The sequence below is a fragment of the Phaenicophaeus curvirostris genome, chromosome 4, assembly GCF_032191515.1.
Source record: "Phaenicophaeus curvirostris isolate KB17595 chromosome 4, BPBGC_Pcur_1.0, whole genome shotgun sequence".
Taxonomy (NCBI): domain Eukaryota; kingdom Metazoa; phylum Chordata; class Aves; order Cuculiformes; family Cuculidae; genus Phaenicophaeus; species Phaenicophaeus curvirostris.
In genome coordinates, this window is record NC_091395.1 from 23,832,239 (window position 1) to 23,842,922 (window position 10,684).

General features: G+C 44.0%; 2 protein-coding genes across 3 annotated transcripts in view; both read right to left on the bottom strand.

The window, feature by feature from the left end:
- The window catches only part of SGMS2 (sphingomyelin synthase 2), a 28,812-nt gene extending 23,010 nt beyond the window's left edge, over positions 1–5,802 (bottom strand). The window contains exons 1-2 of one of the 2 annotated variants that reach the window (XM_069855540.1): positions 5,441–5,802; positions 2,351–2,411 (exon numbers count right to left, since the gene is read on the bottom strand). The gene's annotated coding sequence lies outside the window, so the exon portion shown is untranslated. The remainder of the gene's footprint in view (positions 1–2,350; positions 2,412–5,440) is intronic. The other variant, XM_069855539.1, reaches the window with a different exon arrangement.
- RPL34 (ribosomal protein L34) overlaps positions 1–9,607 on the bottom strand; it is a 353,120-nt gene extending 343,513 nt beyond the window's left edge. The window contains exon 1 of the mRNA XM_069855548.1: positions 9,597–9,607. The gene's annotated coding sequence lies outside the window, so the exon portion shown is untranslated. The remainder of the gene's footprint in view (positions 1–9,596) is intronic.
- Positions 9,608–10,684: the final 1,077 nt, after the last annotated feature.

The window sequence follows — 10,684 nt, forward strand, 5'->3', positions numbered from 1 at the left end:
GGGCCGATGTGGGGAAGTAAAAAAAAATAAGATGAACAGTAATTACTGCATAAACTTACCAGGACTATTAACAAGCTGTAGGATCATATCATGCCCGCCATACAGAAGAGTTAACAAGTGAGGCATGCCTGCTGTTTCTCTAGCAAATTTTATTACCTAAGGAAGCCTGTCTCCTTATTTAGGTCTGCTCCACTAACCAACTGTCCAGCACTAGAGTGAACATGAGCAGGCACTTAGATGCTTCCGTAAGCAAGCATTTTGTCATCGTTAGGTGCATTTCACAAGCTAATTGAGAAAGTCAATCAGTACTCATCACACAACTGTTTAAGATCTTAGGAGGCTAAGCAGAGTAAAAGGCTAAAAAGGTAAAAACTAAAAAATGCAAATATATTTCAACACAAAACCACAATTGGTGAGAGAACAGGGCTTCTTAATAAAAGCCTTTTACAGATCTGTGTATTATACTAAAGACATTGGGGAGGTAACACACGAAAACACATGTGATAACACTTCAGTAAAGGAAAACCATTATATTTCGCTTAGTGCTTTAAGCTAGGTCTTATAAAATCAAGAATCTAGACAGGCTCTGACAGAGGGTTGTTCTTTGAGGCTGGACAGATTCCACCACTCTGAAAGGGTTACAAACTCCCATTTATTATTCAGTTACAGATTTTAAAAAGAAAAAACAGCCAAGCAAATTTAAATTCTAGCATTAGAGGCATGAGTACCAAGCATCTGCAATTAAACAAGAAAAAACATCTCAAAGTTACACTCTACAAATGCAAAATACAGCATGTTTTGCTAGTTCACAGTGACAATTTGCCATCAGAACTTGCATAAAAATGAAAACTGAATAAACATACTAGTATGATTTAACCCATACTAATACTTAAAGCTACACTCTTCAAACATTTGAGCTTATGATATTAGCAAGATTGAACTGGGTCTAAGTTATCAGAGACACTAGGCAAAAAGATCTTCTGAAAACCAGTGATTAAAATCTGCTGCAGGCAGTTTGTAAATTCTCAGGAGAGGTGGGGGGAGGGGGTTAGGATGAACAGCTTAAATATAATTTAGCTTTCTGAGTTTTGTTTTGCTCTTTGTTTTTTTTCTTTCATGATCATAAAAATCATGGAATTGCTAGGTTGGAGAAGACCTTTGAGATCATAGAGTCCAACTGTACCTATCCACTACTAAACCATATCCCTAAGCACTTAATCCATCTGTCTTTTAAGACCTTCAGGAATAGGGACTCTACTACCTACTTGGGCAGCCTCTGCCAGTGCCCAACAACCCTTTTGGTGAAGAAATTGTTCCTGCTGTCCAATCTGAACCTCTCCTGGTGCAACTTGAGGCCATTCCCTCTCATCCTACCACATGTCACTTGGGAAAAGACACCAACACCACCTCACTACAACCTCCATTCAGGAAATTGTAGACAGCAATAAGGTCTCAGCCTCCTCTTCTCAAGACTAAAGAACCCCTGTTCCCTCAGGCACTGCTCATAACACTTGTTCTCCAGCCCCTTCACCAGCTTCATTGCTCCTCTCTGGACACACTCTAGCCCCTCAATGTTCTTCCTGTAGCGATGGGCTCAAAATTGAATACATCATTCAAGGTGCAGCCTCACCAATGCCCATGCCCATCTTTCACCAAAGTAACATTATTCTAATTGAAGATACATATTTAATCATTATTTTTCTGTTCAGTTCCAGCCATTATATGCTTATGACCTATCCAAGAAGCCAATTTCAACTCTGCACACTCCATTTAAGATTCCAGATTACTGAAATCAAAAACAGCCCCAAATAAGTTTATTTCAAATGTAGCCATTCTTAACTGACACTGTCTGTGAGTGTTTTGCATCAGTTCAGTTTAAGTCACCCAAGTTAAGCTGATGCAACTTCCCAAAGCATTCTGCGTTGCACCCAAAAGGCTCGGCATCTATTCCTCAAGGAAGAACAAGTGTACAAACCTACTCTACTTCACAGCAGTAACAACAGACGCATAAAACCACTGCAAAGCTTAGTGTGAAGCTTACTGCACTGCACAGGATTTTAATAAGATTCAGCCTGAGGAAATCTGAATATATAAAGGAAGCAAGATTGCAGAAGGGAGCAGTAAGTAATTAACTCAAAAAAGCCAGAAATAGTAAGACTTTGTGCAGTGGCAAAGCTCACCCTTTGGAAGCCTTATAGTTCCACTGATAGCAGCAACTTAGTTTTTGTTCATCAAGTTTATAAAGAGTAAGTGGGATGTCCCTGAAACTTTAAATACGACAGTTACAAGTTAACCTACATAAACTGGGGCAGGTAAGTGAAAGCAAGGCATGTGCTTTTAGTTCAGGTACCTTCAAGAAAACCAGATGCTCTCCTTTTCTTGGGTTACACATCTGAGAAAGGGTATTTTACCTGGAAAAACAGTTAAATATTGAATACATTTTTTACTAAAAAAAGCCAACCTGTTTTGTCAGAATGAATGCAATTAAGTTTTCCTGAGTAATCATGCTCAAGGATTATTTTCTTCGAGTATTGAGACCTGAACGCTTATTTGCAATGATTAACTCGACAGCTTCAGATGCTCTGATAAGCTAATTTCTTCATCCATACAAAAGACTAGACTTCAATATTTTTAATGCCATCAGACTGCAAACAAGAGGACCCACACTTGACACTGCGTATTTTGAAAGGGTCTTAACACACAATGAGTCTAGAGGTTTTATACAGCAACAACAAGAACAACCTCAAAGCACATAAGTGCCCTTGTGTTACAGACAGTACAATACACGTCAGCTGGAGGGTAAGCAACAGGTTTTCCTGAAGGTTATTTAGATTGAGCATACAGTTTAGTCCTTTTAGAATTCACTTCAACAAATATAAATAAGTCTTCCAAAATCAACTATATGGGTCAGGAGGACTTGATTCTTTGTATCACATGTATCTCCGCACAAGAGCTAGTCTGAGAAGAGAAACAGTGATAACACAAGCAAGTATCCCCCCCCATAAAGGAAATACTTGTAGTCATTAAAGTTCTAGAGCCTTAGTTAAAGAGTCAGGTTCAGTAAGAATTATCATTCAAAGAGGTGCAGATTGGACAATACAGAGCTAACTGTATCACATAAGACCTTCTTATCAGCAGCTCTTAAGGTCTTCAGAATCTGCTGGGACAGTGGTGCCTGGATGCCTGACATTCTTAGTGTCTGCAGCATCTTCGGGAACAGTGGTATCCATGGTACAAACAATTCTCCCAGCAGACAAAGATCTCTGAAGACAGTGGACCTAGTGTTACATTAATCTTCCCAGCATCTGTTTGGACTACTGCAATACCATATCCATACTAAATAAAGCGTCACAGCATCTGTATTGTCCACTCCCCACAAAAAGTATCAAAGAACATTGTAGGCCAACAGACCATCAAAATTTAAAACAAACAAACAAAAAAATACAAAAAAGCAAACATAAGATCCATGCAATTTTGTTACAGATATCTGCATCTTCAAAGTCCATTCCTATACTAGTAGACTCAAGCGTGATAAGCCACTTAAAATCTATCTTTTTTTTTTTTTTTTATATTCCCTGGTCCTTAAGAAAAACTACTCAATTTTGTGAATCCATCAACTGTTTCAATTTTTTTTTAATTTTGCTAATCATTAACAATCATTACACAACTTTCCAGTCCTCATACTTTTACTTGGTATACTAACACAATGTCAATAAAGAAATCTGTTTTTTCAGACCGAAACACACTTGAGATGAAGTCTCCTATTCAGCTCTCCCAGAGACAGGGAGGCATCTGTGTGGTTTGCATTTGGCTTTTTTTTTTTTTTAATCGATAAGACAATATGACATTTTCACAATACTGCATCATGATATGCTACTTCTGATGTCTACTTAGAACATTGTTTTGAACTCAGAAGAAAATTAGTTTATAAACACAGGTCTGTTAAGCCCCGTCATTTTTGTCTCTTAAAATATCACAATCATAAAATGCTTTCACAATCCAGAAAAACAAACACCCATCAACATGCCAACTATAGCTCAATGTTTAAGATTTAGGGGTAAAGTTATCCTAGATTCAGATTTACAAAGTAATAATGGGGGGAGGATCCACCTTTGCCTTCAAGTTCTTGTTTCTCCATTGTGCAAGTTCACTTGAAGGACAGTACAAAAATCAATCTCATTAAGGGCCTTTACCTGCATACTATTGTTGTCACCTTAGAACTTCACTGGAAATTACTACACACACACACTGATTTGTTCAAACACCACTTTTACACATACTACAGAGAAAACACTTCAATAATATTTTTCTAGATAAGAGACAAGTATATTTTTTTATACTATCAGACTGATTTTTTTTTTTACTGAAAAGCAATGTAAATCTCATCCAACAGAAAAAAAAATAGAAGCAAGCACATTGACCTTTCCAATAAATTAAGTCCTAGATAATTTAAATTAAAATAAAGTTATTGGTTTCATAGAGGGAAAAGGAATCTAAGGCTGTACCATCTCCAAAAACCTGCCCTGACAAATAATTACACGTATAAGCAACTACATTAAATATAATAAAAAGCAGGTTTTTTTAGGCAAACCACTTAAAAAAGGCAACTTGAAGTGACGCTTGCCCAAACTCCTGTGTGGCCCACTGTCTCAGAAAGTATCATGCACTTTCTCAGTTTATGCCAATACTTCTATGGAACCATCCATCTATACAATTAACTGTGTATAAATTAATAGCTGTTAAGTGGTTTGAGGCTAGATAGATATTTGATTTTCCAGTCTTTAAAAAATAAAAATATTAAAAATGGATTAAACAGAACAACCAGTCTAAATTGTGTTCTACGAGTTCTATTATCTTGCCAGAAGACTACACATTAAACTTAGCTCAAAATCCTCATGAAAAGTATCTACACCAGAAACCACACAATGTCAACAGAAATGTACTCTGGTACAAGCCAAGCCTAGTTTAGCTGTACTTCAGAAGTTTAGGAGTGGCTTCAAACCAAGCAGACCTACAGCAACAAAACCCCTCAAACGAACCCTACCGCTATGCACCTTTACACCATCATTATGATCCTTATGGTAATCCTTTTTCTTCCTGAGCCAAAATTCGGCATTTTGAAGTCCCCTCCTGTTCATCTAGGTACGCGGTACTGCTCCAAACTGTGCGCAGACATCGCCGACATCAAGGACATGCAAATTTCACCAGCAAACTAAGTAATGTTCCACGCATTACCTATTTGCAAAAGCGTCAAAACAGCAGGTGTCCTCCTTAACTGGGTAGACCTCTTCAAGAGTAAAATTAAAACTATTTCACAGGTAAGAACATAGTCTGGAAATGGAAGAGACTAAGAGCAGGATAGTGCGTGGACTGGGAAGCGCAGAGGTGAGTTACCTGTGGGTGCCACGCTCAGACTCCACCTGTGTCGCTCCCAACTTACCTGCCCGGCTGCACACACAGAAGCTTGCGCTGCCAGCAGTTCCTCCTCAAAGGCAACTGGGAGTCTTTTTTTCTCTCGGAGCCCCGGGGCTCTCAGATTTGGGCTTTGCAGTTCCTTATGGCCAGGCGCTCCCCGCGCCGAGACAGCGGCGCGCAGAAGCCGCTAGAAAGTTTGCCACCGTGCCTCCCTTCCCCCGGCGATCCGCTGCTCTCCCCGGCGACAGGGGACGGGCTGGAAGGGCGTCAGCGCCGCGGCGCTGCCCGGCGGGGCTGGCTGCCCGCGGGAGGGCGGCTCCGCGCCGGGGGCAGCGCTCGCCCGGGGCCGCCGTGTTTACCGCGAGTCTCATGCTCGCCGCGAGAGCCGCGCTCCCGCCTGACATCATTCATTCTCCTACACGCGCGCCCGCCCACTCCATTTCCAAACCGTGACTCACCCCGGCGCTGCCGCTCCTCGCGGGGGGGGGCAGGGCTAGAAGAACCGGCAGGACCTCCGCCCGGCCCCCGCCCCCGCCCCGGGGCCGCTCCCGAGCCGCCTTCGCCGCGCGGGGGGCTCGGGGCCGCCGCTGCCCTTCGGCCGCTCCGCCCTGCCCGCCGCCGCCTTCTCCTCCGCGAGCCACCTACGCCCCTGGCGGGGGAAGGGCTCGGCTCGCCGCGAGAGCGCCCCTGGAACACTTGTTAGGAGATGGGCTCCCCGGCGCCCTTCCCCGGGGCGGGGGAAAGACCGCAATTAGATGATCTTTAAGGTCCCTTCCAACCTAGACCATTCTACGATTTAATTTCTCTGCTCTCGAATGAACGGTGGCTGTCGCTAAAACCCTCCGCTTCACCCCTGTTTTCGGGGCGCAGAAGGGGTAGGTTCCCCTCCCTCCCCCCCTTCCTCTCGTATTTCTTTTTTAAAAAGAGTTCCCCATCATTACGTAGCAACCAGATTTTGTTGGGAGTCTTCCAGCGTAACAACCATGTGATCGGCGAGGGGAGGGAGCGACGGGAAAGGTGGTGTCAGCTCCTGCGCTCGCCTCCTGCCCCGCTCCCGCAGCCACCGGAGAGCAGGGAGACCGGCTGCACCGCCCCGGACTCAAAGGAAGCCCCTGAAGCCGTGTTTGTGACACCCCTGGAAAGCCCCCTGCGCCCAGATACTGGCTATTCTGCTTAGGTTGTTCGCATTTTGTTTTTTTTTCCCCACAAAAGCTTGGGGGAAAGGGGGGAAATCTGCTTTATTCCAGCACAGGATGGAAACGTTTTCTGCACCTGTGGGACAGGGAAAGCCGTGCCCTGCTGCAACAGCCACAGGCAGAGTGCTGCTATGAACACGATACCAGCATTTTAGGTTCTCTCCTGCAGGCTTAAGGCAAGTAGCACATTATCCCCAGATAAACAATTCAGCCGGGCTTCTGCTGTCCCTTTTGCTAGGTGAAGGCACATACACACCTGCGGTACCGAATCAAAAAAAACTCTTTGAGTCTCACAGATTTCTTCGCTACCTGCTCCAGCCACAACTTTCCCCCGCCCCCAATTCCTGTAAACAGGTAATGCATTTTTTAAAACAAAACTGGAAAAGCAAGAGGTACCACAAGCACTAAACAGCGTTTGCTTTTAACAGGTTACAAAGACATATACCTATGCTTAATTACATACACTTATACGCACGTAAGCCTTTGCAGAATTGAGTTTTGACTAGAAGATACTGTGTAAAGAGGATATTGACTGACAGAGTAACTAACTGTTCAAAAGTAAAAGCAGCAAAAAATGTTTCTATAGGCATACAAATCGATACAGCAAGTGTTAGACAGAGGCCCTTTTTTTAAAATCAAAGAAAACATTTAAGGAAGTTTAAAGAGAAAGAAGTTACTAGCATTGGTCTAAATTTAGATATAACAGTCATCTGAAACACTGTCTTTGCTTTTAAATATTATTCCTTGAAGCACTGTGTTTGAGAGCAAAAAAATACCAAATACCAGTAGCTCGCTCTGCTCAAGGCTGCACTTCACGTTCAACCCTACAAGCCCATCCATGTAAGTGACATCTTGAAGCAGCACGGAGCTGGGTCGAAGAGCTCCCATTGAGCTCAGAGATGCATCTATGAAGAGTAGCTTGCAGGAGGCCTTCTGTAACTAATTTGGTAACTACTGTTTGCAAGTCTTGCATAGCAACAAACCCTCCAGAGCAAGTGGCACATTTGTGAAGTCACAAAACTTGGCAGGGGAATTAGTAGCACATCTCCTGATCATTACTTTAAAATACATTAACTTCACAAGGGCCTTTTCAGACAGGAATTATGAGAGAACTGAAGACTTGCAGAACGATGACATTTTATGAGAAAGAGAAACCTATGGCATACAAAATTCCCTGAGGAGACCAACATAGAAGTCACATCCCCTCTTCACCTCTCAGGGAGGCAGATGGGAGAGAGGGAGGAGAGTTTTGACGGGAAAAAAAACACTTTTCCTTTCAGCTGGAACAAACCCAGCATCTTTTTCATTACTGGTTTTTTTTTTTTTTCCCCTCTTTCATGAGATCAGCAGGGATATTATTGGAAACAGTAATTCTATAAACGAACACAGCCAGCCTGTGCATTAAAATTCTGACTATTTCCAAAGAGACACCCAGGCAGCTTTCAAAGGCAGGTACCACCAGAGTCATGCTTGGTTCTGCCATGGGACAGAACTACACATGGAAGATGGGATTTGAGCAGGGTTAAGTAAGAACCATATAAGAATTTTCAGTTTAAGCTGACTTTACAGTTTATAGACTGAGTAAATACTACCACAAAAAGATGTATTTGTGTAGCCAAACCATAGCAAACATCTATGTGGAAATTTGATAATGAAGAACTGTGCTCAGCCTAAGTGGATCCAGGATTAATGAACTTAGAACGTATGTGCTTATACATCAGCTCACAGAGATGAAAACCTAATAGGCTTAGGTGTCTTGTACCCACCCTCTGTAAGTGTAGTCCCTCATGATTCTTGCTTACTTTTTCTTCAAAGAATATAAATAAGGGTAACCCAATGAAGTACCTCTGTACAGGTCTCACATTATATTCTGCACCCTGGTTCTCACAGCAGCCCTATTATATCTATGACTGTGTTCATTGATACTCCTGCCCTTAAATCGATGAAGTAACTCCAGAATGACTTATTCAGATCCAATTATGAAAAAATAAAATTCAATAAAGAAACATATATAGACTATAAATTCATAGATTCTTCATCAGAATACACTTGCTAATTACTTATCAACAGGTAAGGAAAATAAATTCCACAATTTTGGAATTAGATGTATTTCAGTGATGACACGAATTCCAGCTAATTTTAATCAAGTTGCTAGTTATTTGTCATCATCAAGGGCATAGGAAGAAGGAAAAAAAGAGCTTACCTTACAGGTTCACCATTACTGTCACTATTTTTTGGCAACGGAACGAGTAGATGACAAGATAATCCAAAAGAGAAGTCAAGTAGATGAGAAGATAATCCAAACCAGAAGTCACAAGACAAGTTTTTCTGTTACTACTTTGCAGGCATCGTGGTTCAGAAGTACACAGTACCGCCCTACTGTTGTACAAGGACCTCAAGAAACACATATTGAAGTTCAGTTGATTAGATACCAAGCCTACACTAAAAAGTAGAACCTATGATCCTAAGCCAGTAGAAATTAAACTCAAATAAATAGGACAGGCTGAGGGTGTTGGGGTTGTTCAGCCTGGAGAAGGCCTTGAGGGGACCTTAGATGAACCTTCCAGCACCAGAAGTTGCTACAGGAAAGCTGGGGAGAGACTTTTTACAGGACGTGGAGTGACAGGATGAGGGGGAATAGGGTATAAAGCGGAGAGGGGCAGATTTAGACTAGACATAAGGAGGAATGTGGGGGTTGGAGCTAGGTGATCCTTAAGGTCCCTTCCAACCCAAACTGTTTGATGATTCTATGATTCTAATTCCTTCAGGATGAGGGCTGTGAGGCACTGGCACAGGTTGCCCAGGGAAGCTGTGGCTGCCCCATCCCTGGAGGCGTCCAAGGCCAGGCTGAGCAGCCTGGCGCGGTGGGAGGGGCGGAATTAGGCAAAAAAAAAAAAACCCACAAAAAGAACCCTCCCGGGCGGGCAAGGCACAATTTTACCTGCTCGCTCTGGCTCCCACTCCGGGTCCCGCTCCGACTGCCGGGGCGCCGCCGCCGCCTCGGGCTTTCAAAGGAGGCGGGAAGAGCCTGCGGGCCAATGGCGGCGTGAGGCGGCCCCGCACGTGCCCGGTCGCGCCGCGCGCTGCCACGTGGGGAACCGGGGGGGGGCAGCGTTAGGGGGAGGCGGGGCCGGGGGCGCTCGAGGCGCCCCTGAGGGGTCGGGGGTTTCTTCCTCCTTCGGCGCCTCGGGCTCGCAGAACCGGCCACCGCCGTTTCCCCTGACGTTCGTCAAAAATTGCCGCGTGTAGCTGTTTTCGTAGCCAGGAGCTGAGCAGAAATTCAAAGTTTTACAGCCCCGCCCCCCTACGAGAAAAAAAAAAAAAAAGAGGCTTATGTGTTATTGAGCACGTCCTTGGCTAACTCGGAGCCCCCCTGCTGTGAGGACAGGCTGAGAGAGTTGGGGTTTTCAGCCTGGAGAAGAGAAGGCTCCAAGGAGATCTCATGGCAACCTTCCTGTACCTGAAGGGGCTACAGGAAAGCTGGGGAGGGACTTGTACAAGGGCATGGAGAGGGAATGGCTTTAAATTGGAGGGGGAAAGACCCTGCAGGTGTTCAAGGCCAGGGTGGATGGGGCTTTGAGCTGCCTGGTCTGGTGGGAGGTGTCCCTGCCCATGGCAGGGGGCTGGAACTAGATGATCTTTAAGGTCCCTTCCAACCCAAACTATTCTACGATTCTATGATTTAGCTTAGACATTAGGAAGAAATTCTTCACAATGAGGGCAGTGAGGCAATGGCACGGGTTGCCCAGGGAAGCTGTGGCTGCCCCATCCCTGGAGGTGTTCAGGGCCAGGTTGGATGGGGCCTTGGGCAGCCTGGTCCGGTGGGAGGTGTCCCTGCCCATGGCAGAGGGTGGGACTGGATGGGCTTTAAAGGTCCCTTCCAACCCAAACTATTATGATAATGTCAGGAAAAAAAATGCTGAAGTTTTGGGGAATTCACTGCTAGAGCTCATAAGAAAGAGAAAAACTGATTTAGATTACAGGGATTTTTTTTTTTTTTAAAACTAAGCCATAACTGCGAACACTGCACTTGCTTCTCAATGCTTCATTTAAGCAGAAGAAGCTGCATTGCT